The sequence below is a fragment of the Podarcis gaigeae genome (assembly GCF_964106915.1).
Source record: "Podarcis gaigeae genome assembly, chromosome: 6".
In the NCBI taxonomy this organism is placed as follows: domain Eukaryota; kingdom Metazoa; phylum Chordata; class Lepidosauria; order Squamata; family Lacertidae; genus Podarcis; species Podarcis gaigeae.
This window is the reverse complement of record NC_139682.1, coordinates 90,647,659-90,672,734: the sequence shown is the minus strand read 5'-3', so window position 1 is coordinate 90,672,734 and position 25,076 is coordinate 90,647,659.

Genomic DNA, 25,076 nt, shown 5'->3' with positions numbered 1-25,076 from the left:
ATCGGAAACAGAATTAGCCCTCGACGTCTGAACAACTTTTTTTTGAAAAATCCCTAAGCCGCGCGGTCACAATTTCTTCAAAATTTCTGACGTTCTGCAATTCACTCAAAAATGGTGGCAAACTGTTGTAAACGATCCCCTGAAACGTTTTGCGGTGGAAACAGGTGGGTTTTTATCATCGGAAACAGAATTAGCCCTCGACGTCTGAACAACTTTTTTTTGCAAAAATCCCTAAGCCACGCGGTCACAGTTTCAGCAAAAATCTCATGTTCTGCAATTCATTCAAAAATGGTGCTGAACTGTTGCTAACGCTCCCCTGAAAGGTTTTTCGGTGGAAACAGGTGGGTTTTTATCAATGGAAACAGAATTAGCCCTCGACGTCTGAACAACTTTTTTTTGAAAAATCCCTAAGCCGCGCGGTCAGAATTTCTTCAAAATTTCTGACGATCGGCAATTCACTCAAAAATGGTGGCAAACTGTTGCAAACAATCCCCTGAAACGTTTTTCCGTGGAAACAGGTGGGTTTTTATCATCGGAAACAGAATTAGCCCTCGACGTCTGAACAATTTTTTTTAAAAATCCCTAAGCCGCGCGGTCACAATTTCTTCAAAATTTCTGATGTTCTGCAATTCACTCAAAAATGGTGGCAAACTGTTGCAAACAATCCCCTGAAAGGTTTTTCGGTGGAAACAGGTGGGTTTTTATCATCGGAAACAGAATTATCCCTCGACATCTGAACAACTTTTTTTTGAAAAATCCCTAAGCCGCGAGGTCACAATTTCTTCAAAATTTCTGACGTTCTGCAATTCACTCAAAAATGGTGGCAAACTGTTTCAAACGATCCCCTGAAAGGTTTTTCGGTGGAAACAGGTGGGTTTTTATCATCAGAAACAGAATTAGCCCTCGACGTCTGAACAACTTTTTTTTGCAAAAATCCCTAAGCCACGCGGTCACAATTTCAGCAAAAATCTCATGTTCTGCAATTCATTCAAAAATGGTGCTGAACTGTTGCTAACGCTGCCCTGAAAGGTTTTTCGGTGGAAACAGGTGGGTTTTTATCATCGGAAACAGAATTAGCCCTCGACGTCTGAACAACTTTTTTTTGAAAAATCCCTAAGCCGCGCGGTCACAATTTCTTCAAAATTTCTGACGTTCTGCAATTCACTCAAAAATGGTGGCAAACTGTTGTAAACGATCCCCTGAAACGTTTTGCGGTGGAAACAGGTGGGTTTTTATCATCGGAAACAGAATTAGCCCTCGACGTCTGAACAACTTTTTTTTGCAAAAATCCCTAAGCCACGCGGTCACAGTTTCAGCAAAAATCTCATGTTCTGCAATTCATTCAAAAATGGTGCTGAACTGTTGCTAACGCTCCCCTGAAAGGTTTTTCGGTGGAAACAGGTGGGTTTTTATCAATGGAAACAGAATTAGCCCTCGACGTCTGAACAACTTTTTTTTGAAAAATCCCTAAGCCGCGCGGTCAGAATTTTTTCAAAATTTCTGACGATCGGCAATTCACTCAAAAATGGTGGCAAACTGTTGCAAACAATCCCCTGAAACGTTTTTCCGTGGAAACAGGTGGGTTTTTATCATCGGAAACAGAATTAGCCCTCGACGTCTGAACAATTTTTTTTAAAAATCCCTAAGCCGCGCGGTCACAATTTCTTCAAAATTTCTGACGTTCTGCAATTCACTCAAAAATGGTGGCAAACTGTTGCAAACAATCCCCTGAAAGGTTTTTCGGTGGAAACAGGTGGGTTTTTATCATCGGAAACAGAATTATCCCTCGACGTCTGAACAACTTTTTTTTGAAAAATCCCTAAGCCGCGAGGTCACAATTTCTTCAAAATTTCTGACGTTCTGCAATTCACTCAAAAATGGTGGCAAACTGTTTCAAACGATCCCCTGAAAGGTTTTTCGGTGGAAACAGGTGAGTTTTTATCATCGGAAACAGAATTAGCCCTCGACGTCTGAACAACTTTTTTTGGCAAAAATCCCTAAGCCACGCGGTCACAATTTCAGCAAAAATCTCATGTTCTGCAATTCATTCAAAAATGGTGCTGAACTGTTGCTAACGCTCCCCTGAAAGGTTTTTCGGTGGAAACAGGTGGGTTTTTATCAATGGAAACAGAATTAGCCCTCGACGTCTGAACAACTTTTTTTTGAAAAATCCCTAAGCCGCGCGGTCAGAATTTCTTCAAAATTTCTGACAATCGGCAATTCACTCAAAAATGGTGGCAAACTGTTGTAAACGATCCCCTGAAAAGTTTTGCGGTGGAAACAGGTGGGTTTTTATCATCGGAAACAGAATTAGCCCTCGACGTCTGAACAACTTTTTTTTGCAAAAATCCCTAAGCCACGCGGTCACAATTTCAGCAAAAATCTCATGTTCTGCAATTCATTCAAAAATGGTGCTGAACTGTTGCTAACGCTCCCCTGAAAGGTTTTTCGGTGGAAACAGGTGGGTTTTTATCATCGGAAACAGAATTAGCCCTCAACGTCTGAACAACTTTTTTTTGAAAAATCCCTAAGCCGCGCGGTCACAATTTCTTCAAAATTTCTGACGTTCTGCAATTCACTCAAAAATGGTGGCAAACTGTTGCAAACAATCCCCTGAAAGGTTTTTCGGTGGAAACAGGTGGGTTTTTATCATCGGAAACAGAATTATCCCTCGACGTCTGAACAACTTTTTTTTGAAAAATCCCTAAGCCGCGAGGTCACAATTTCTTCAAAATTTCTGACGTTCTGCAATTCACTCAAAAATGGTGGCAAACTGTTTCAAACGATCCCCTGAAAGGTTTTTCGGTGGAAACAGGTGAGTTTTTATCATCGGAAACAGAATTAGCCCTCGACGTCTGAACAACTTTTTTTGGCAAAAATCCCTAAGCCACGCGGTCACAATTTCAGCAAAAATCTCATGTTCTGCAATTCATTCAAAAATGGTGCTGAACTGTTGCTAACGCTCCCCTGAAAGGTTTTTCGGTGGAAACAGGTGGGTTTTTATCAATGGAAACAGAATTAGCCCTCGACGTCTGAACAACTTTTTTTTGAAAAATCCCTAAGCCGCGCGGTCAGAATTTCTTCAAAATTTCTGACGATCGGCAATTCACTCAAAAATGGTGGCAAACTGTTGTAAACGATCGCCTGAAACGTTTTGCGGTGGAAACAGGTGCGTTTTTATCATCGGAAACAGAATTAGCCCTCGACGTCTGAACAACTTTTTTTTAGAAAAATCCCTAAGCCGCGCGGTCACAATTTCTTCAAAATTTCTGACGATCGGCAATTCACTCAAAAATGGTGGCAAACTGTTGCAAACGATCCCCTGAAAGGTTTTTAGGTGGAAACAGGTGGGTTTTTATCATCGGAAACAGAATTAGCCCTCGACGTCTGAACACCTTTTTTTTGCAAAAATCCCTAAGCCACGCGGTCACAATTTCAGCAAAAATCTCATGTTCTGCAATTCATTCAAAAATGGTGCTGAACTGTTGCTAACGCTCCCCTGAAAGGTTTTTCGGTGGAAACAGGTGGGTTTTTATCATCGGAAACAGAATTAGCCCTCGACGTCTGAACAACTTTTTTTTGGAAAATCCCTAAGCCGTGCGGTCACAATTTCTTCAAAATTTCTGACGTTCTGCAATTCACTCAAAAATGGTGGCAAACTGTTTCAAACGATCCCCTGAAAGGTTTTTCGGTGGAAACAGGTGGGTTTTTATCATCGGAAACAGAATTAGCCCTCGACGTCTGAACAACTTTTTTTTGCAAAAATCCCTAAGCCACGCGGTCACAATTTCAGCAAAAATCTCATGTTCTGCAATTCATTCAAAAATGGTGCTGAACTGTTGCTAACGCTCCCCTGAAAGGTTTTTCGGTGGAAACAGGTGGGTTTTTATCATCGGAAACAGAATTAGCCCTCGACGTCTGAACAACTTTTTTTTGAAAAATCCCTAAGCCGCGCGGTCACAATTTCTTCAAAATTTCTGACGTTCTGCAATTCACTCAAAAATGGTGGCAAACTGTTGTAAACGATCCCCTGAAACGTTTTGCGGTGGAAACAGGTGGGTTTTTATCATCGGAAACAGAATTAGCCCTCGACGTCTGAACAACTTTTTTTTGCAAAAATCCCTAAGCCACGCGGTCACAATTTCAGCAAAAATCTCATGTTCTGCAATTCATTCAAAAATGGTGCTGAACGGTTGCTAACGCTCCCCTGAAAGTTTTTTCGTTGGAAACAGGTGGGTTTTTATCATCGGAAACAGAATTAGCCCTCGACGTCTGAACAACTTTTTTTTGAAAAATCCCTAAGCCGCGCGGTCACAATTTCTTCAAAATTTCTGACGATCGGCAATTCACTCAAAAATGGTGGCAAACTGTTGCAAACGATCCCCTGAAAGGTTTTTAGGTGGAAACAGGTGGGTTTTTATCATCGGAAACAGAATTAGCCCTCGACGTCTGAACACCTTTTTTTTGCAAAAATCCCTAAGCCACGCGGTCACAATTTCAGCAAAAATCTCATGTTCTGCAATTCATTCAAAAATGGTGCTGAACTGTTGCTAACGCTCCCCTGAAAGGTTTTTCGGTGGAAACAGGTGGGTTTTTATCATCGGAAACAGAATTAGCCCTCGACGTCTGAACAACTTTTTTTTGGAAAATCCCTAAGCCGTGCGGTCACAATTTCTTCAAAATTTCTGACGTTCTGCAATTCACTCAAAAATGGTGGCAAACTGTTTCAAACGATCCCCTGAAAGGTTTTTCGGTGGAAACAGGTGGGTTTTTATCATCGGAAACAGAATTAGCCCTCGACGTCTGAACAACTTTTTTTTGCAAAAATCCCTAAGCCACGCGGTCACAATTTCAGCAAAAATCTCATGTTCTGCAATTCATTCAAAAATGGTGCTGAACTGTTGCTAACGCTCCCCTGAAAGGTTTTTCGGTGGAAACAGGTGGGTTTTTATCATCGGAAACAGAATTAGCCCTCGACGTCTGAACAACTTTTTTTTGAAAAATCCCTAAGCCGCGCGGTCACAATTTCTTCAAAATTTCTGACGTTCTGCAATTCACTCAAAAATGGTGGCAAACTGTTGTAAACGATCCCCTGAAACGTTTTGCGGTGGAAACAGGTGGGTTTTTATCATCGGAAACAGAATTAGCCCTCGACGTCTGAACAACTTTTTTTGGCAAAAATCCCTAAGCCACGCGGTCACAATTTCAGCAAAAATCTCATGTTCTGCAATTCATTCAAAAATGGTGCTGAACTGTTGCTAACGCTCCCCTGAAAGTTTTTTCGGCGGAAACAGGTGGGTTTTTATCATCGGAAACAGAATTAGCCCTCGACGTCTGAACAACTTTTTTTTGAAAAATCCCTAAGCCGCGCGGTCACAATTTCTTCAAAATTTCTGACGATCGGCAATTCACTCAAAAATGGTGGCAAACTGTTGCAAACGATCCCCTGAAAGGTTTTTAGGTGGAAACAGGTGGGTTTTTATCATCGGAAACAGAATTAGCCCTCGACGTCTGAACACCTTTTTTTTGCAAAAATCCCTAAGCCACGCGGTCACAATTTCAGCAAAAATCTCATGTTCTGCAATTCATTCAAAAATGGTGCTGAACTGTTGCTAACGCTCCCCTGAAAGGTTTTTCGGTGGAAACAGGTGGGTTTTTATCATCGGAAACAGAATTAGCCCTCGACGTCTGAACAACTTTTTTTTGGAAAATCCCTAAGCCGTGCGGTCACAATTTCTTCAAAATTTCTGACGTTCTGCAATTCACTCAAAAATGGTGGCAAACTGTTTCAAACGATCCCCTGAAAGGTTTTTCGGTGGAAACAGGTGGGTTTTTATCATCGGAAACAGAATTAGCCCTCGACGTCTGAACAACTTTTTTTTGCAAAAATCCCTAAGCCACGCGGTCACAATTTCAGCAAAAATCTCATGTTCTGCAATTCATTCAAAAATGGTGCTGAACTGTTGCTAACGCTCCCCTGAAAGGTTTTTCGGTGGAAACAGGTGGGTTTTTATCATCGGAAACAGAATTAGCCCTCGACGTCTGAACAACTTTTTTTTGAAAAATCCCTAAGCCGCGCGGTCACAATTTCTTCAAAATTTCTGACGTTCTGCAATTCACTCAAAAATGGTGGCAAACTGTTGTAAACGATCCCCTGAAACGTTTTGCGGTGGAAACAGGTGGGTTTTTATCATCGGAAACAGAATTAGCCCTCGACGTCTGAACAACTTTTTTTGGCAAAAATCCCTAAGCCACGCGGTCACAATTTCAGCAAAAATCTCATGTTCTGCAATTCATTCAAAAATGGTGCTGAACTGTTGCTAACGCTCCCCTGAAAGGTTTTTCGGTGGAAACAGGTGGGTTTTTATCAATGGAAACAGAATTAGCCCTCGACGTCTGAACAACTTTTTTTTGAAAAATCCCTAAGCCGCGCGGTCACAATTTCTTCAAAATTTCTGACGTTCTGCAATTCACTCAAAAATGGTGGCAAACTGTTGCAAACAATCCCCTGAAAGGTTTTTCGGTGGAAACAGGTGGGTTTTTATCATCGGAAACAGAATTATCCCTCGACGTCTGAACAACTTTTTTTTGAAAAATCCCTAAGCCGCGAGGTCACAATTTCTTCAAAATTTCTGACGTTCTGCAATTCACTCAAAAATGGTGGCAAACTGTTTCAAACGATCCCCTGAAAGGTTTTTCGGTGGAAACAGGTGAGTTTTTATCATCGGAAACAGAATTAGCCCTCGACGTCTGAACAACTTTTTTTGGCAAAAATCCCTAAGCCACGCGGTCACAATTTCAGCAAAAATCTCATGTTCTGCAATTCATTCAAAAATGGTGCTGAACTGTTGCTAACGCTCCCCTGAAAGGTTTTTCGGTGGAAACAGGTGGGTTTTTATCAATGGAAACAGAATTAGCCCTCGACGTCTGAACAACTTTTTTTTGAAAAATCCCTAAGCCGCGCGGTCAGAATTTCTTCAAAATTTCTGACAATCGGCAATTCACTCAAAAATGGTGGCAAACTGTTGTAAACGATCCCCTGAAAAGTTTTGCGGTGGAAACAGGTGGGTTTTTATCATCGGAAACAGAATTAGCCCTCGACGTCTGAACAACTTTTTTTTGCAAAAATCCCTAAGCCACGCGGTCACAATTTCAGCAAAAATCTCATGTTCTGCAATTCATTCAAAAATGGTGCTGAACTGTTGCTAACGCTCCCCTGAAAGGTTTTTCGGTGGAAACAGGTGGGTTTTTATCATCGGAAACAGAATTAGCCCTCAACGTCTGAACAACTTTTTTTTGAAAAATCCCTAAGCCGCGCGGTCACAATTTCTTCAAAATTTCTGACGTTCTGCAATTCACTCAAAAATGGTGGCAAACTGTTTCAAATGATCCCCTGAAAGGTTTTTCGGTGGAAACAGGTGAGTTTTTATCATCGGAAACAGAATTAGCCCTCGACGTCTGAACAACTTTTTTTTGCAAAAATCGCTAAGCCACGCGGTCACAATTTCAGCAAAAATCTCATGTTCTGCAATTCATTCAAAAATGGTGCTGAACTGTTCCTAACGCTCCCCTGAAAGGTTTTTCGGTGGAAACAGGTGGGTTTTTATCAATGGAAACAGAATTAGCCCTCGACGTCTGAACAACTTTTTTTTGAAAAATCCCTAAGCCGCGCGGTCAGAATTTCTTCAAAATTTCTGACGATCGGCAATTCACTCAAAAATGGTGGCAAACTGTTGTAAACGATCGCCTGAAACGTTTTGCGGTGGAAACAGGTGCGTTTTTATCATCGGAAACAGAATTAGCCCTCGACGTCTGAACAACTTTTTTTTAGAAAAATCCCTAAGCCGCGCGGTCACAATTTCTTCAAAATTTCTGACGATCGGCAATTCACTCAAAAATGGTGGCAAACTGTTGCAAACGATCCCCTGAAAGGTTTTTAGGTGGAAACAGGTGGGTTTTTATCATCGGAAACAGAATTAGCCCTCGACGTCTGAACACCTTTTTTTTGCAAAAATCCCTAAGCCACGCGGTCACAATTTCAGCAAAAATCTCATGTTCTGCAATTCATTCAAAAATGGTGCTGAACTGTTGCTAACGCTCCCCTGAAAGGTTTTTCGGTGGAAACAGGTGGGTTTTTATCATCGGAAACAGAATTAGCCCTCGACGTCTGAACAACTTTTTTTTGGAAAATCCCTAAGCCGTGCGGTCACAATTTCTTCAAAATTTCTGACGTTCTGCAATTCACTCAAAAATGGTGGCAAACTGTTTCAAACGATCCCCTGAAAGGTTTTTCGGTGGAAACAGGTGGGTTTTTATCATCGGAAACAGAATTAGCCCTCGACGTCTGAACAACTTTTTTTTGCAAAAATCCCTAAGCCACGCGGTCACAATTTCAGCAAAAATCTCATGTTCTGCAATTCATTCAAAAATGGTGCTGAACTGTTGCTAACGCTCCCCTGAAAGGTTTTTCGGTGGAAACAGGTGGGTTTTTATCATCGGAAACAGAATTAGCCCTCGACGTCTGAACAACTTTTTTTTGAAAAATCCCTAAGCCGCGCGGTCACAATTTCTTCAAAATTTCTGACGTTCTGCAATTCACTCAAAAATGGTGGCAAACTGTTGTAAACGATCCCCTGAAACGTTTTGCGGTGGAAACAGGTGGGTTTTTATCATCGGAAACAGAATTAGCCCTCGACGTCTGAACAACTTTTTTTTGCAAAAATCCCTAAGCCACGCGGTCACAATTTCAGCAAAAATCTCATGTTCTGCAATTCATTCAAAAATGGTGCTGAACTGTTGCTAACGCTCCCCTGAAAGTTTTTTCGGTGGAAACAGGTGGGTTTTTATCATCGGAAACAGAATTAGCCCTCGACGTCTGAACAACTTTTTTTTGAAAAATCCCTAAGCCGCGCGGTCACAATTTCTTCAAAATTTCTGACGATCGGCAATTCACTCAAAAATGGTGGCAAACTGTTGCAAACGATCCCCTGAAAGGTTTTTAGGTGGAAACAGGTGGGTTTTTATCATCGGAAACAGAATTAGCCCTCGACGTCTGAACACCTTTTTTTTGCAAAAATCCCTAAGCCACGCGGTCACAATTTCAGCAAAAATCTCATGTTCTGCAATTCATTCAAAAATGGTGCTGAACTGTTGCTAACGCTCCCCTGAAAGGTTTTTCAGTGGAAACAGGTGGGTTTTTATCATCGGAAACAGAATTAGCCCTCGACGTCTGAACAACTTTTTTTTGGAAAATCCCTAAGCCGTGCGGTCACAATTTCTTCAAAATTTCTGACGTTCTGCAATTCACTCAAAAATGGTGGCAAACTGTTTCAAACGATCCCCTGAAAGGTTTTTCGGTGGAAACAGGTGGGTTTTTATCATCGGAAACAGAATTAGCCCTCGACGTCTGAACAACTTTTTTTTGCAAAAATCCCTAAGCCACGCGGTCACAATTTCAGCAAAAATCTCATGTTCTGCAATTCATTCAAAAATGGTGCTGAACTGTTGCTAACGCTCCCCTGAAAGGTTTTTCGGTGGAAACAGGTGGGTTTTTATCATCGGAAACAGAATTAGCCCTCGACGTCTGAACAACTTTTTTTTGAAAAATCCCTAAGCCGCGCGGTCACAATTTCTTCAAAATTTCTGACGTTCTGCAATTCACTCAAAAATGGTGGCAAACTGTTGTAAACGATCCCCTGAAACGTTTTGCGGTGGAAACAGGTGGGTTTTTATCATCGGAAACAGAATTAGCCCTCGACGTCTGAACAACTTTTTTTTGCAAAAATCCCTAAGCCACGCGGTCACAATTTCAGCAAAAATCTCATGTTCTGCAATTCATTCAAAAATGGTGCTGAACTGTTGCTAACGCTCCCCTGAAAGTTTTTTCGGTGGAAACAGGTGGGTTTTTATCATCGGAAACAGAATTAGCCCTCGACGTCTGAACAACTTTTTTTTGAAAAATCCCTAAGCCGCGCGGTCACAATTTCTTCAAAATTTCTGACGTTCTGCAATTCACTCAAAAATGGTGGCAAACTGTTTCAAATGATCCCCTGAAAGGTTTTTCGGTGGAAACAGGTGAGTTTTTATCATCGGAAACAGAATTAGCCCTCGACGTCTGAACACCTTTTTTTTGCAAAAATCCCTAAGCCACGCGGTCACAGTTTCAGCAAAAATCTCATGTTCTGCAATTCATTCAAAAATGGTGCTGAACTGTTGCTAACGCTCCCCTGAAAGGTTTTTCGGTGGAAACAGGTGGGTTTTTATCAATGGAAACAGAATTAGCCCTCGACGTCTGAACAAGTTTTTTTTGAAAAATCCCTAAGCCGCGCGGTCAGAATTTCTTCAAAATTTCTGACGATCGGCAATTCACTCAAAAATGGTGGCAAACTGTTGCAAACAATCCCCTGAAACGTTTTTCCGTGGAAACAGGTGGGTTTTTATCATCGGAAACAGAATTAGCCCTCGACGTCTGAACAATTTTTTTTAAAAATCCCTAAGCCGCGCGGTCACAATTTCTTCAAAATTTCTGACGTTCTGCAATTCACTCAAAAATGGTGGCAAACTGTTTCAAACGATCCCCTGAAAGGTTTTTCGGTGGAAACAGGTGGGTTTTTATCATCGGAAACAGAATTAGCCCTCGACGTCTGAACAACTTTTTTTTGCAAAAATCCCTAAGCCACGCGGTCACAATTTCAGCAAAAATCTCATGTTCTGCAATTCATTCAAAAATGGTGCTGAACTGTTGCTAACGCTCCCCTGAAAGGTTTTTCGGTGGAAACAGGTGGGTTTTTATCATCGGAAACAGAATTAGCCCTCGACGTCTGAACAACTTTTTTTTGAAAAATCCCTAAGCCGCGCGGTCACAATTTCTTCAAAATTTCTGACGTTCTGCAATTCACTCAAAAATGGTGGCAAACTGTTGTAAACGATCCCCTGAAACGTTTTGCGGTGGAAACAGGTGGGTTTTTATCATCGGAAACAGAATTAGCCCTCGACGTCTGAACAACTTTTTTTTGCAAAAATCCCTAAGCCACGCGGTCACAATTTCAGCAAAAATCTCATGTTCTGCAATTCATTCAAAAATGGTGCTGAACTGTTGCTAACGCTCCCCTGAAAGTTTTTTCGGTGGAAACAGGTGGGTTTTTATCATCGGAAACAGAATTAGCCCTCGACGTCTGAACAACTTTTTTTTGAAAAATCCCTAAGCCGCGCGGTCACAATTTCTTCAAAATTTCTGACGATCGGCAATTCACTCAAAAATGGTGGCAAACTGTTGCAAACGATCCCCTGAAAGGTTTTTAGGTGGAAACAGGTGGGTTTTTATCATCGGAAACAGAATTAGCCCTCGACGTCTGAACACCTTTTTTTTGCAAAAATCCCTAAGCCACGCGGTCACAATTTCAGCAAAAATCTCATGTTCTGCAATTCATTCAAAAATGGTGCTGAACTGTTGCTAACGCTCCCCTGAAAGGTTTTTCGGTGGAAACAGGTGGGTTTTTATCATCGGAAACAGAATTAGCCCTCGACGTCTGAACAACTTTTTTTTGGAAAATCCCTAAGCCGTGCGGTCACAATTTCTTCAAAATTTCTGACGTTCTGCAATTCACTCAAAAATGGTGGCAAACTGTTTCAAACGATCCCCTGAAAGGTTTTTCGGTGGAAACAGGTGGGTTTTTATCATCGGAAACAGAATTAGCCCTCGACGTCTGAACAACTTTTTTTTGCAAAAATCTCTAAGCCACGCGGTCACAATTTCAGCAAAAATCTCATGTTCTGCAATTCATTCAAAAATGGTGCTGAACTGTTGCTAACGCTCCCCTGAAAGGTTTTTCGGTGGAAACAGGTGGGTTTTTATCATCGGAAACAGAATTAGCCCTCGACGTCTGAACAACTTTTTTTTGAAAAATCCCTAAGCCGCGCGGTCACAATTTCTTCAAAATTTCTGACGTTCTGCAATTCACTCAAAAATGGTGGCAAACTGTTGTAAACGATCCCCTGAAACGTTTTGCGGTGGAAACAGGTGGGTTTTTATCATCGGAAACAGAATTAGCCCTCGACGTCTGAACAACTTTTTTTTGCAAAAATCCCTAAGCCACGCGGTCACAATTTCAGCAAAAATCTCATGTTCTGCAATTCATTCAAAAATGGTGCTGAACTGTTGCTAACGCTCCCCTGAAAGTTTTTTCGGTGGAAACAGGTGGGTTTTTATCATCGGAAACAGAATTAGCCCTCGACGTCTGAACAACTTTTTTTTGAAAAATCCCTAAGCCGCGCGGTCACAATTTCTTCAAAATTTCTGACGTTCTGCAATTCACTCAAAAATGGTGGCAAACTGTTTCAAATGATCCCCTGAAAGGTTTTTCGGTGGAAACAGGTGAGTTTTTATCATCGGAAACAGAATTAGCCCTCGACGTCTGAACACCTTTTTTTTGCAAAAATCCCTAAGCCACGCGGTCACAGTTTCAGCAAAAATCTCATGTTCTGCAATTCATTCAAAAATGGTGCTGAACTGTTGCTAACGCTCCCCTGAAAGGTTTTTCGGTGGAAACAGGTGGGTTTTTATCAATGGAAACAGAATTAGCCCTCGACGTCTGAACAAGTTTTTTTTGAAAAATCCCTAAGCCGCGCGGTCAGAATTTCTTCAAAATTTCTGACGATCGGCAATTCACTCAAAAATGGTGGCAAACTGTTGCAAACAATCCCCTGAAACGTTTTTCCGTGGAAACAGGTGGGTTTTTATCATCGGAAACAGAATTAGCCCTCGACGTCTGAACAATTTTTTTTAAAAATCCCTAAGCCGCGCGGTCACAATTTCTTCAAAATTTCTGACGTTCTGCAATTCACTCAAAAATGGTGGCAAACTGTTGCAAACAATCCCCTGAAAGGTTTTTCGGTGGAAACAGGTGGGTTTTTATCATCGGAAACAGAATTATCCCTCGACGTCTGAACAACTTTTTTTTGAAAAATCCCTAAGCCGCGAGGTCACAATTTCTTCAAAATTTCTGACGTTCTGCAATTCACTCAAAAATGGTGGCAAACTGTTTCAAACGATCCCCTGAAAGGTTTTTCGGTGGAAACAGGTGAGTTTTTATCATCGGAAACAGAATTAGCCCTCGACGTCTGAACAACTTTTTTTTGCAAAAATCCCTAAGCCACGCGGTCACAATTTCAGCAAAAATCTCATGTTCTGCAATTCATTCAAAAATGGTGCTGAACTGTTGCTAACGCTCCCCTGAAAGGTTTTTCGGTGGAAACAGGTGGGTTTTTATCAATGGAAACAGAATTAGCCCTCGACGTCTGAACAACTTTTTTTAAAAAAATCCCTAAGCCGCGCGGTCACAATTTCTTCAAAATTTCTGACGTTCTGCAATTCACTCAAAAATGGTGGCAAACTGTTTCAAACGATCCCCTGAAAGGTTTTTCGGTGGAAACAGGTGAGTTTTTATCATCGGAAACAGAATTAGCCCTCGACGTCTGAACAACTTTTTTTTGCAAAAATCCCTAAGCCACGCGGTCACAATTTCAGCAAAAATCTCATGTTCTGCAATTCATTCAAAAATGGTGCTGAACTGTTGCTAACGCTCCCCTGAAAGGTTTTTCGGTGGAAACAGGTGGGTTTTTATCATCGCAAACAGAATTAGCCCTCAACGTCTGAACAACTTTTTTTTGAAAAATCCCTAAGCCGCGCGGTCACAATTTCTTCAAAATTTCTGACGTTCTGCAATTCACTCAAAAATGGTGGCAAACTGTTTCAAATGATCCCCTGAAAGGTTTTTCGGTGGAAACAGGTGAGTTTTTATTATCGGAAACAGAATTAGCCCTCGACGTCTGAACAACTTTTTTTTGCAAAAATCCCTAAGCCACGCGGTCACAATTTCAGCAAAAATCTCATGTTCTGCAATTCATTCAAAAATGGTGCTGAACTGTTGCTAACGCTCCCCTGAAAGGTTTTTCTGTGGAAACAGGTGAGTTTTCATCATCGGAAATAGAACTAGCACAATTTCAGCAAAAATCTCATGTTCTGCAATTGATTCAAAAATGGTGCTGAACTGTTGCTAATGCTCCCCTGAAAGGTTTCCCGGTGGGAACAGGTGGGTTTTTATCAATGGAAACAGAATTAGCCCTCGACGTCTGAACAACTTTTTTAAAAAAAATCCCTAAGCGGCGCGGTCAGAATTTCTTCAAAATTTCTGACAATCGGCAATTCACTCAAAAATGGTGGCAAACTGTTGTAAACGATCCCCTGAAATGTCCTTCGGAGGAAACAGGTGTGTTTTTATCATCGGAAACAGAATTAGCCCTCGACGTCTGAACAACTTTTTTTTGCAAAAATCCCTAAGCCACGCGGTCACAATTTCAGCAAAAATCTCATGTTCTGCAATTCATTCAAAAATGGTGCTGAACTGTTGCTAACGCTCCCCTGAAAGGTTTTTCGGTGGAAACAGGTGGGTTTTTATCAATGGAAACAGAATTAGCCCTCGACGTCTTAACAACTTTTTTTTGAAAAATCCCTAAGCCGCGCGGTCAGAATTTCTTCAAAATTTCTGACGATCGGCAATTCACTCAAAAATGTTGGCAAACTTTTGCAAACGATCCCCTGAAATGTTTGTTGGTGGAAACAGGTGGGTTTTTATCATCGGAAAGAGAATTAGCCCTCGACGTCTGAACAACTTTTTTTTGCAAAAATCCCTAAGCCGCGCGGTCACAATTTCTTCAAAATTTCTGACGTTCTGCAATTCACTCAAAAATGGTGGCAAACTGTTGCAAACAATCCCCTGAAACGTTTTTCCGTGGAAACAGGTGGGTTTTTATCATCGGAAACAGAATTAGCCCTCGACGTCTGAACAACTTTTTTTTGAAAAATCCCTAAGCCGCGAGGTCACAATTTCTTCAAAATTTCTGACGTTCTGCAATTCACTCAAAAATGGTTGCAAACTGTTTCAAACGATCCCCTGAAAGGTTTTTCGGTGGAAACAGGTGAGTTTTTATCATCGGAAACAGAATTAGCCCCCGACGTCTGAACAACTTTTTTTTGCAAAAATCCCTAAGCCACGCGGTCACAATTTCAGCAAAAATCTCATGTTCTGCAATTCATTCAAAAATGGTGCTGAACTGTTGCTAACGCTCCCCTGAAAGGTTTTTCGGTGGAAACAGGTGGGTTTTTATCATCGGAAACAGAATTAGCCCTCGACGTCTGAACAACTTTTTTTTGAAAAATCCCTAAGCCATGCGATCACAATTTCTTCAAAATTTCTGACGTTCTGCAATTCACTCAAAAATGGTGGCAAACTGTTTCAAACGATCCCCTGAAAGGTTTTTCGGTGGAAACAGGTGGGTTTTTATCATCGGAAACAGAATTAGCCCTCGACGTCTGAACAACTTTTTTTTGCAAAAATCCCTAAGCCACGCGGTCACAATTTCAGCAAAAATCTCATGTTCTGCAATTCATTCAAAAATGGTGCTGAACTGTTGCTAACGCTCCCCTGAAAGGTTTTTCGGTGGAAACAGGTGGGTTTTTATCATCGGAAACAGAATTAGCCCTCGACGTCTGAACAACTTTTTTTTGAAAAATCCCTAAGCCGCGCGGTCACAATTTCTTCAAAATTTCTGACGTTCTGCAATTCACTCAAAAATGGTGGCAAACTGTTGTAAACGATCCCCTGAAACGTTTTGCGGTGGAAACAGGTGGGTTTTTATCATCGGAAACAGAATTAGCCCTCGACGTCTGAACAACTTTTTTTTGCAAAAATCCCTAAGCCACGCGGTCACAATTTCAGCAAAAATCTCATGTTCTGCAATTCATTCAAAAATGGTGCTGAACTGTTGCTAACGCTCCCCTGAAAGTTTTTTCGGTGGAAACAGGTGGGTTTTTATCATCGGAAACAGAATTAGCCCTCGACGTCTGAACAACTTTTTTTTGAAAAATCCCTAAGCCGCGCGGTCACAATTTCTTCAAAATTTCTGACGTTCTGCAATTCACTCAAAAATGGTGGCAAACTGTTTCAAATGATCCCCTGAAAGGTTTTTCGGTGGAAACAGGTGAGTTTTTATCATCGGAAACAGAATTAGCCCTCGACGTCTGAACAACTTTTTTTTGCAAAAATCCCTAAGCCACGCGGTCACAGTTTCAGCAAAAATCTCATGTTCTGCAATTCATTCAAAAATGGTGCTGAACTGTTGCTAACGCTCCCCTGAAAGGTTTTTCGGTGGAAACAGGTGGGTTTTTATCAATGGAAACAGAATTAGCCCTCGACGTCTGAACAACTTTTTTTTGAAAAATCCCTAAGCCGCGCGGTCAGAATTTCTTCAAAATTTCTGACGATCGGCAATTCACTCAAAAATGGTGGCAAACTGTTGCAAACAATCCCCTGAAACGTTTTTCCGTGGAAACAGGTGGGTTTTTATCATCGGAAAAAGAATTAGCCCTCGACGTCTGAACAATTTTTTTTAAAAATCCCTAAGCCGCGCGGTCACAATTTCTTCAAAATTTCTGACGTTCTGCAATTCACTCAAAAATGGTGGCAAACTGTTTCAAATGATCCCCTGAAAGGTTTTTCGGTGGAAACAGGTGAGTTTTTATTATCGGAAACAGAATTAGCCCTCGACGTCTGAACAACTTTTTTTTGCAAAAATCCCTAAGCCACGCGGTCACAATTTCAGCAAAAATCTCATGTTCTGCAATTCATTCAAAAATGGTGCTGAACTGTTGCTAACGCTCCCCTGAAAGGTTTTTCGGTGGAAACAGGTGGGTTTTTATCAATGGAAACAGAATTAGCCCTCGACGTCTGAACAACTTTTTTTTGAAAAATCCCTAAGCCGCGCGGTCAGAATTTCTTCAAAATTTCTGACGATCGGCAATTCACTCAAAAATGGTGGCAAACTGTTGTAAACGATCGCCTGAAACGTTTTGCGGTGGAAACAGGTGCGTTTTTATCATCGGAAACAGAATTAGCCCTCGACGTCTGAACAACTTTTTTTTGAAAAATCCCTAAGCCGCGCGGTCACAATTTCTTCAAAATTTCTGACGATCGGCAATTCACTCAAAAATGTTGGCAAACTGTTGCAAACGATCCCCTGAAAGGTTTTTAGGTGGAAACAGGTGGGTTTTTATCATCGGAAACAGAATTAGCCCTCGACGTCTGAACACCTTTTTTTTGAAAAATCCCTAAGCCGCGTGGTCACAATTTCAGCAAAAATCTCATGTTCTGCAATTCATTCAAAAATGGTGCTGAACTGTTGCTTACGCTCCCCTGAAAGGTTTTTCTGTGGAAACAGGTGAGTTTTCATCATCGGAAATAGAACTAGCACAATTTCAGCAAAAATCTCATGTTCTGCAATTGATTCAAAAATGGTGCTGAACTGTTGCTAATGCTCCCCTGAAAGGTTTCCCGGTGGGAACAGGTGGGTTTTTATCAATGGAAACAGAATTAGCCCTCGACGTCTGAACAACTTTTTTTAAAAAAATCCCTAAGCGGCGCGGTCAGAATTTCTTCAAAATTTCTGACAATCGGCAATTCACTCAAAAATGGTGGCAAACTGTTGTAAACGATCCCCTGAAACGTCCTTCGGTGGAAACAGGTTTGTTTTTATCATCGGAAACAGAATTAGCCCTCGACGTCTGAACAACTTTTTTTTGCAAAAATCCCTAAGCCACGCGGTCACAATTTCAGCAAAAATCTCATGTTCTGCAATTCATTCAAAAATGGTGCTGAACTGTTGCTAACGCTCCCCTGAAAGGTTTTTCGGTGGAAACAGGTGGGTTTTTATCAATGGAAACAGAATTAGCCCTCGACGTCTTAACAACTTTTTTTTGAAAAATCCCTAAGCCGCGCGGTCACAATTTCAGCAAAATTTCTGACGTTCTGCAATTCACTCAAAAATGGTGGCAAACTGTTGCAAACAATCCCCTGAAACGTTTTTCCGTGGAAACAGGTGGGTTTTTATCATCGGAAACAGAATTAGCCCTCGACGTCTGAACAACTTTTTTTTAAAAAATCCCTAAGCCGCGAGGTCACAATTTCTTCAAAATTTCTGACGTTCTGCAATTCACTCAAAAATGGTTGCAAACTGTTTCAAACGATCCCCTGAAAGGTTTTTCGGTGGAAACAGGTGGGTTTTTATCATCGGAAACAGAATTAGCCCTCGACGTCTGAACAACTTTTTTTTGCAAAAATCCCTAAGCCACGCGGTCACAATTTCAGCAAAAATCTCATGTTCTGCAATTCATTCAAAAATGGTGCTGAACTGTTGCTAACGCTCCCCTGAAAGGTTTTTCGGTGGAAACAGGTGGGTTTTTATCATCGGAAACAGAATTAGCCCTCGACGTCTGAACAACTTTTTTTTGAAAAATCCCTAAGCCGCGCGGTCACAATTTCTTCAAAATTTCTGACGTTCTGCAATTCACTCAAAAATGGTGGCAAACTGTTGTAAACGATCCCCTGAAACGTTTTGCGGTGGAAACAGGTGGGTTTTTATCATCGGAAACAGAATTAGCCCTCGACGTCTGAACAACTTTTTTTTGCAAAAATCCCTAAGCCACGCGGTCACAATTTCAGCAAAAATCTCATGTTCTGCAATTCATTCAAAAATGGTGCTGAACTGTTGCTAACGCTCCCCTGAAAGGTTTTTCGGTGGAAACAGGTGGGTTTTTATCAATGGAAACAGAATTAGCCCTCGACGTCTGAACAACTTTTTTTTGAAAAATCCCTAAGCCGCGCGGTCAGAATTTCTTCAAAATTTCTGACGATCGGCAATTCACTCAAAAATGGTGGCAAACTGTTGTAAACGATCGCCTGAAACGTTTTGCGGTGGAAACAGGTGCGTTTTTATCATCGGAAACAGAATTAGCCCTCGACGTCTGAACAACTTTTTTTTGAAAAATCCCTAAGCCGCGCGGTCACAATTTCTTCAAAATTTCTGACGATCGGCAATTCACTCAAAAATGTTGGCAAACTGTTGCAAACGATCCCCTGAAAGGTTTTTAGGTGGAAACAGGTGGGTTTTTATCATCGGAAACAGAATTAGCCCTCGACGTCTGAACACCTTTTTTTTGAAAAATCCCTAAGCCGCGTGGTCACAATTTCAGCAAAAATCTCATGTTCTGCAATTCATTCAAAAATGGTGCTGAACTGTTGCTTACGCTCCCCTGAAAGGTTTTTCTGTGGAAACAGGTGAGTTTTCATCATCGGAAATAGAACTAGCACAATTTCAGCAAAAATCTCATGTTCTGCAATTGATTCAAAAATGGTGCTGAACTGTTGCTAATGCTCCCCTGAAAGGTTTCCCGGTGGGAACAGGTGGGTTTTTATCAATGGAAACAGAATTAGCCCTCGACGTCTGAACAACTTTTTTTAAAAAAATCCCTAAGCGGCGCGGTCAGAATTTCTTCAAAATTTCTGACAATCGGCAATTCACTCAAAAATGGTGGCAAACTGTTGTAAACGATCCCCTGAAACGTCCTTCGGTGGAAACAGGTTTGTTTTTATCATCGGAAACAGAATTAGCCCTCGACGTCTGAACAACTTTTTTTTGCAAAAATCCCTAAGCCACGCGGTCACAATTTCAGCAAAAATCTCATGTTCTGCAATTCATTCAAAAATGGTGCTGAACTGTTGCTAACGCTCCCCTGAAAGGTTTTTCGGTGGAAACAGGTGGGTTTTTATCAATGGAAACAGAATTAGCCCTCGACGTCTTAACAACTTTTTTTTGAAAAATCCCTAAGCCGCGCGGTCACAATTTCAGCAAAATTTCTGACGTTCTGCAATTCACTCAAAAATGGTGGCAAACTGTTGCAAACAATCCCCTGAAACGTTTTTCCGTGGAAACAGGTGGGTTTTTATCATCGGAAACAGAATTAGCCCTCGACGTCTGAACAACTTTTTTTTAAAAAATCCCTAAGCCGCGAGGTCACAATTTCTTCAAAATTTCTGACGTTCTGCAATTCACTCAAAAATGGTTGCAAACTGTTTCAAACGATCCCCTGAAAGGTTTTTCGGTGGAAACAGGTGGGTTTTTATCATCGGAAACAGAATTAGCCCTCGACGTCTGAACAACTTTTTTTTGCAAAAATCCCTAAGCCACGCGGTCACAATTTCAGCAAAAATCTCATGTTCTGCAATTCATTCAAAAATGGTGCTGAACTGTTGCTAACGCTCCCCTGAAAGGTTTTTCGGTGGAAACAGGTGGGTTTTTATCATCGGAAACAGAATTAGCCCTCGACGTCTGAACAACTTTTTTTTGAAAAATCCCTAAGCCGCGCGGTCACAATTTCTTCAAAATTTCTGACGTTCTGCAATTCACTCAAAAATGGTGGCAAACTGTTGTAAACGATCCCCTGAAACGTTTTGCGGTGGAAACAGGTGGGTTTTTATCATCGGAAACAGAATTAGCCCTCGACGTCTGAACAACTTTTTTTTGCAAAAATCCCTAAGCCACGCGGTCACAATTTCAGCAAAAATCTCATGTTCTGCAATTCATTCAAAAATGGTGCTGAACTGTTGCTAACGCTCCCCTGAAAGTTTTTTCGGTGGAAACAGGTGGGTTTTTATCATCGGAAACAGAATTAGCCCTCGACGTCTGAACAACTTTTTTTTGAAAAATCCCTAAGCCGCGCGGTCACAATTTCTTCAAAATTTCTGACGTTCTGCAATTCACTCAAAAATGGTGGCAAACTGTTGCAAACAATCCCCTGAAATGTTTTTCCGTGGAAACAGGTGGGTTTTTATCATCGGAAACAGAATTAGCCTTCGACGTCTGAACAATTTTTTTTAAAAATCCCTAAGCCGCGCGGTCACAATTTCTTCAAAATTTCTGACGTTCTGCAATTCACTCAAAAATGGTGGCAAACTGTTGCAAACAATCCCCTGAAAGGTTTTTCGGTGGAAACAGGTGGGTTTTTATCATCGGAAACAGAATTAGCCCTCGACGTCTGAACAACTTTTTTTTGAAAAATCCCTAAGCCGCGCGGTCACAATTTCTTCAAAATTTCTGACGTTCTGCAATTCACTCAAAAATGGTGGCAAACTGTTGCAAACAATCCCCTGAAATGTTTTTCCGTGGAAACAGGTGGGTTTTTATCATCGGAAACAGAATTAGCCCTCGACGTCTGAACAATTTTTTTTAAAAATCCCTAAGCCGCGCGGTCACAATTTCTTCAAAATTTCTGACGTTCTGCAATTCACTCAAAAATGGTGGCAAACTGTTGCAAACAATCCCCTGAAAGGTTTTTCGGTGGAAACAGGTGGGTTTTTATCATCGGAAACAGAATTAGCCCTCGACGTCTGAACAACTTTTTTTTGAAAAAGCCCTAAGCCGCGAGGTCACAATTTCTTCAAAATTTCTGACGTTCTGCAATTCACTCAAAAATGGTGGCAAACTGTTTCAAACAATCCCCTGAAAGGTTTTTCGGTGGAAACAGGTGAGTTTTTATCATCGGAAACAGAATTAGCCCTCGACGTCTGAACAACTTTTTTTTGCAAAAATCCCTAAGCCACGCGGTCACAATTTCAGCAAAAATCTCATGTTCTGCAATTCATTCAAAAATGGTGCTGAACTGTTGCTAACGCTCCCCTGAAAGGTTTTTCGGTGGAAACAGGTGGGTTTTTATCAATGGAAACAGAATTAGCCCTCGACGTCTGAACAACTTTTTTTTGAAAAATCCCTAAGCCGCGCGGTCAGAATTTCTTCAAAATTTCTGACGATCGGCAATTCACTCAAAAATGTTGGCAAACTGTTGCAAACAATCCCCTGAAACGTTTTTCCGTGGAAACAGGTGGGTTTTTATCATCGGAAAGAGAATTAGCCCTCGACGTCTGAACAACTTTTTTTTGAAAAATCCCAAAGCCGCGCGGTCACAATTTCTTCAAAATTTCTGACGTTCTGCAATTCACTCAAAAATGGTGGCAAACTGTTGCAAACAATCCCCTGAAACGTTTTTCCGTGGAAACAGGTGGGTTTTTATCATCGGAAACAGAATTAGCCCTCGACGTCTGAACAATTTTTTTTTTAAAATCCCTAAGCCGCGGTCACAATTTCTTCAAAATTTCTGACGTTCTGCAATTCATTCAAAAATGGTGCTGAACTGTTGCTAACGCTCCCCTGAAAGGTTTTTCGGTGGAAACAGGTGGGTTTTTATCATCGGAAACAGAATTAGCCCTCGACGTCTGAACAACTTTTTTTTGAAAAATCCCTAAGCCGCGCGGTCACAATTTCTTCAAAATTTCTGACGTTCTGCAATTCACTCAAAAATGGTGGCAAACTGTTTCAAATGATCCCCTGAAAGGTTTTTCGGTGGAAACAGGTGAGTTTTTATCATCGGAAACAGAATTAGCCCTCGACGTCTGAACAACTTTTTTTTGCAAAAATCCCTAAGCCACGCGGTCACAGTTTCAGCAAAAATCTCATGTTCTGCAATTCATTCAAAAATGGTGCTGAACTGTTGCTAACGCTCCCCTGAAAGGTTTTTCGGTGGAAACAGGTGGGTTTTTATCAATGGAAACAGAATTAGCCCTCGACGTCTGAACAACTTTTTTTTGAAAAATCCCTAAGCCGCGCGGTCAGAATTTCTTCAAAATTTCTGACGATCGGCAATTCACTCAAAAATGGTGGCAAACTGTTGCAAACAATCCCCTGAAACGTTTTTCCGTGGAAACAGGTGGGTTTTTATCATCGGAAACAGAATTAGCCCTCGACGTCTGAACAATTTTTTTAAAAAATCCCTAAGCCGCGCGGTCACAATTTCTTCAAAATTTCTGACGTTCTGCAATTCACTCAAAAATGGTGGCAAACTGTTTCAAATGATCCCCTGAAAGGTTTTTCGGTGGAAACAGGTGAGTTTTTATTATCGGAAACAGAATTAGCCCTCGACGTCTGAACAACTTTTTTTTGCAAAAATCCCTAAGCCACGCGGTCACAATTTCAGCAAAAATCTCATGTTCTGCAATTCATTCAAAAATGGTGCTGAACTGTTGCTAACGCTCCCCTGAATGGTTTTTCGGTGGAAACAGGTGGGTTTTTATCAATGGAAACAGAATTAGCCCTCGACGTCTGAACAACTTTTTTTTGAAAAATCCCTAAGCCGCGCGGTCAGAATTTCTTCAAAATTTCTGACGATCGGCAATTCACTCAAAAATGGTGGCAAACTGTTGTAAACGATCGCCTGAAACGTTTTGCGGTGGAAACAGGTGCGTTTTTATCATCGGAAACAGAATTAGCCCTCGACGTCTGAACAACTTTTTTTTGAAAAATCCCTAAGCCGCGCGGTCACAATTTCTTCAAAATTTCTGACGATCGGCAATTCACTCAAAAATGTTGGCAAACTGTTGCAAACGATCCCCTGAAATGTTTGTTGGTGGAAACAGGTGGGTTTTTATCATCGGAAAGAGAATTAGCCCTCGACGTCTGAACAACTTTTTTTTGCAAAAATCCCTAAGCCACGCGGTCACAATTTCAGCAAAAATCTCATGTTCTGCAATTCATTCAAAAATGGTGCTGAACTGTTGCTAACGCTCCCCTGAAAGGTTTTTCTGTGGAAACAGGTGAGTTTTCATCATCGGAAATAGAACTAGCACAATTTCAGCAAAAAATCTCATGTTCTGCAATTGATTCAAAAATGGTGCTGAACTGTTGCTAATGCTCCCCTGAAAGGTTTCCCGGTGGGAACAGGTGGGTTTTTATCAATGGAAACAGAATTAGCCCTCGACGTCTGAACAACTTTTTTAAAAAAAATCCCTAAGCGGCGCGGTCAGAATTTCTTCAAAATTTCTGACAATCGGCAATTCACTCAAAAATGGTGGCAAACTGTTGTAAACGATCCCCTGAAACGTCCTTCGGTGGAAACAGGTTTGTTTTTATCATCGGAAACAGAATTAGCCCTCAACGTCTGAACAACTTTTTTTTGCAAAAATCCCTAAGCCACGCGGTCACAATTTCAGCAAAAATCTCATGTTCTGCAATTCATTCAAAAATGGTGCTGAACTGTTGCTAACGCTCCCCTGAAAGGTTTTTCGGTGGAAACAGGTGGGTTTTTATCATCGGAAACAGAATTAGCCCTCGACGTCTTAACAACTTTTTTTTGAAAAATCCCTAAGCCGCGCGGTCACAATTTCAGCAAAATTTCTGACGTTCTGCAATTCACTCAAAAATGGTGGCAAACTGTTGCAAACAATCCCCTGAAACGTTTTTCCGTGGAAACAGGTGGGTTTTTATCATCGGAAACAGAATTAGCCCTCGACGTCTGAACAACTTTTTTTTAAAAAATCCCTAAGCCGCGAGGTCAGAATTTCTTCAAAATTTCTGACGTTCTGCAATTCAATCAAAAATGGTTGCAATCTGTTTCAAACGTTCCCCTGAAAGGTTTTTCGGTGGAAACAGGTGGGTTTTTATCATCGGAAACAGAATTAGCCCTCGACGTCTGAACAACTTTTTTTTGCAAAAATCCCTAAGCCACGCGGTCACAATTTCAGCAAAAATCTCATGTTCTGCAATTCATTCAAAAATGGTGCTGAACTGTTGCTAACGCTCCCCTGAAAGGTTTTTCGGTGGAAACAGGTGGGTTTTTATCATCGGAAACAGAATTAGCCCTCGACGTCTGAACAATTTTTTTTAAAAATCCCTAAGCCGCGCGGTCACAATTTCTTCAAAATTTCTGACGTTCTGCAATTCACTCAAAAATGGTGGCAAACTGTTGCAAACAATCCCCTGAAAGGTTTTTCGGTGGAAACAGGTGGGTTTTTATCATCGGAAACAGAATTAGCCCTCGACGTCTGAACAACTTTTTTTTGAAAAATCCCTAAGCCGCGCGGTCACAATTTCTTCAAAATTTCTGACGTTCTGCAATTCACTCAAAAATGGTGGCAAACTGTTGCAAACAATCCCCTGAAATGTTTTTCCATGGAAACAGGTGGGTTTTTATCATCGGAAACAGAATTAGCCCTCGACGTCTGAACAATTTTTTTTAAAAATCCCTAAGCCGCGCGGTCACAATTTCTTCAAAATTTCTGACGTTCTGCAATTCACTCAAAAATGGTGGCAAACTGTTGCAAACAATCCCCAGAAAGGTTTTTCGGTGGAAACAGGTG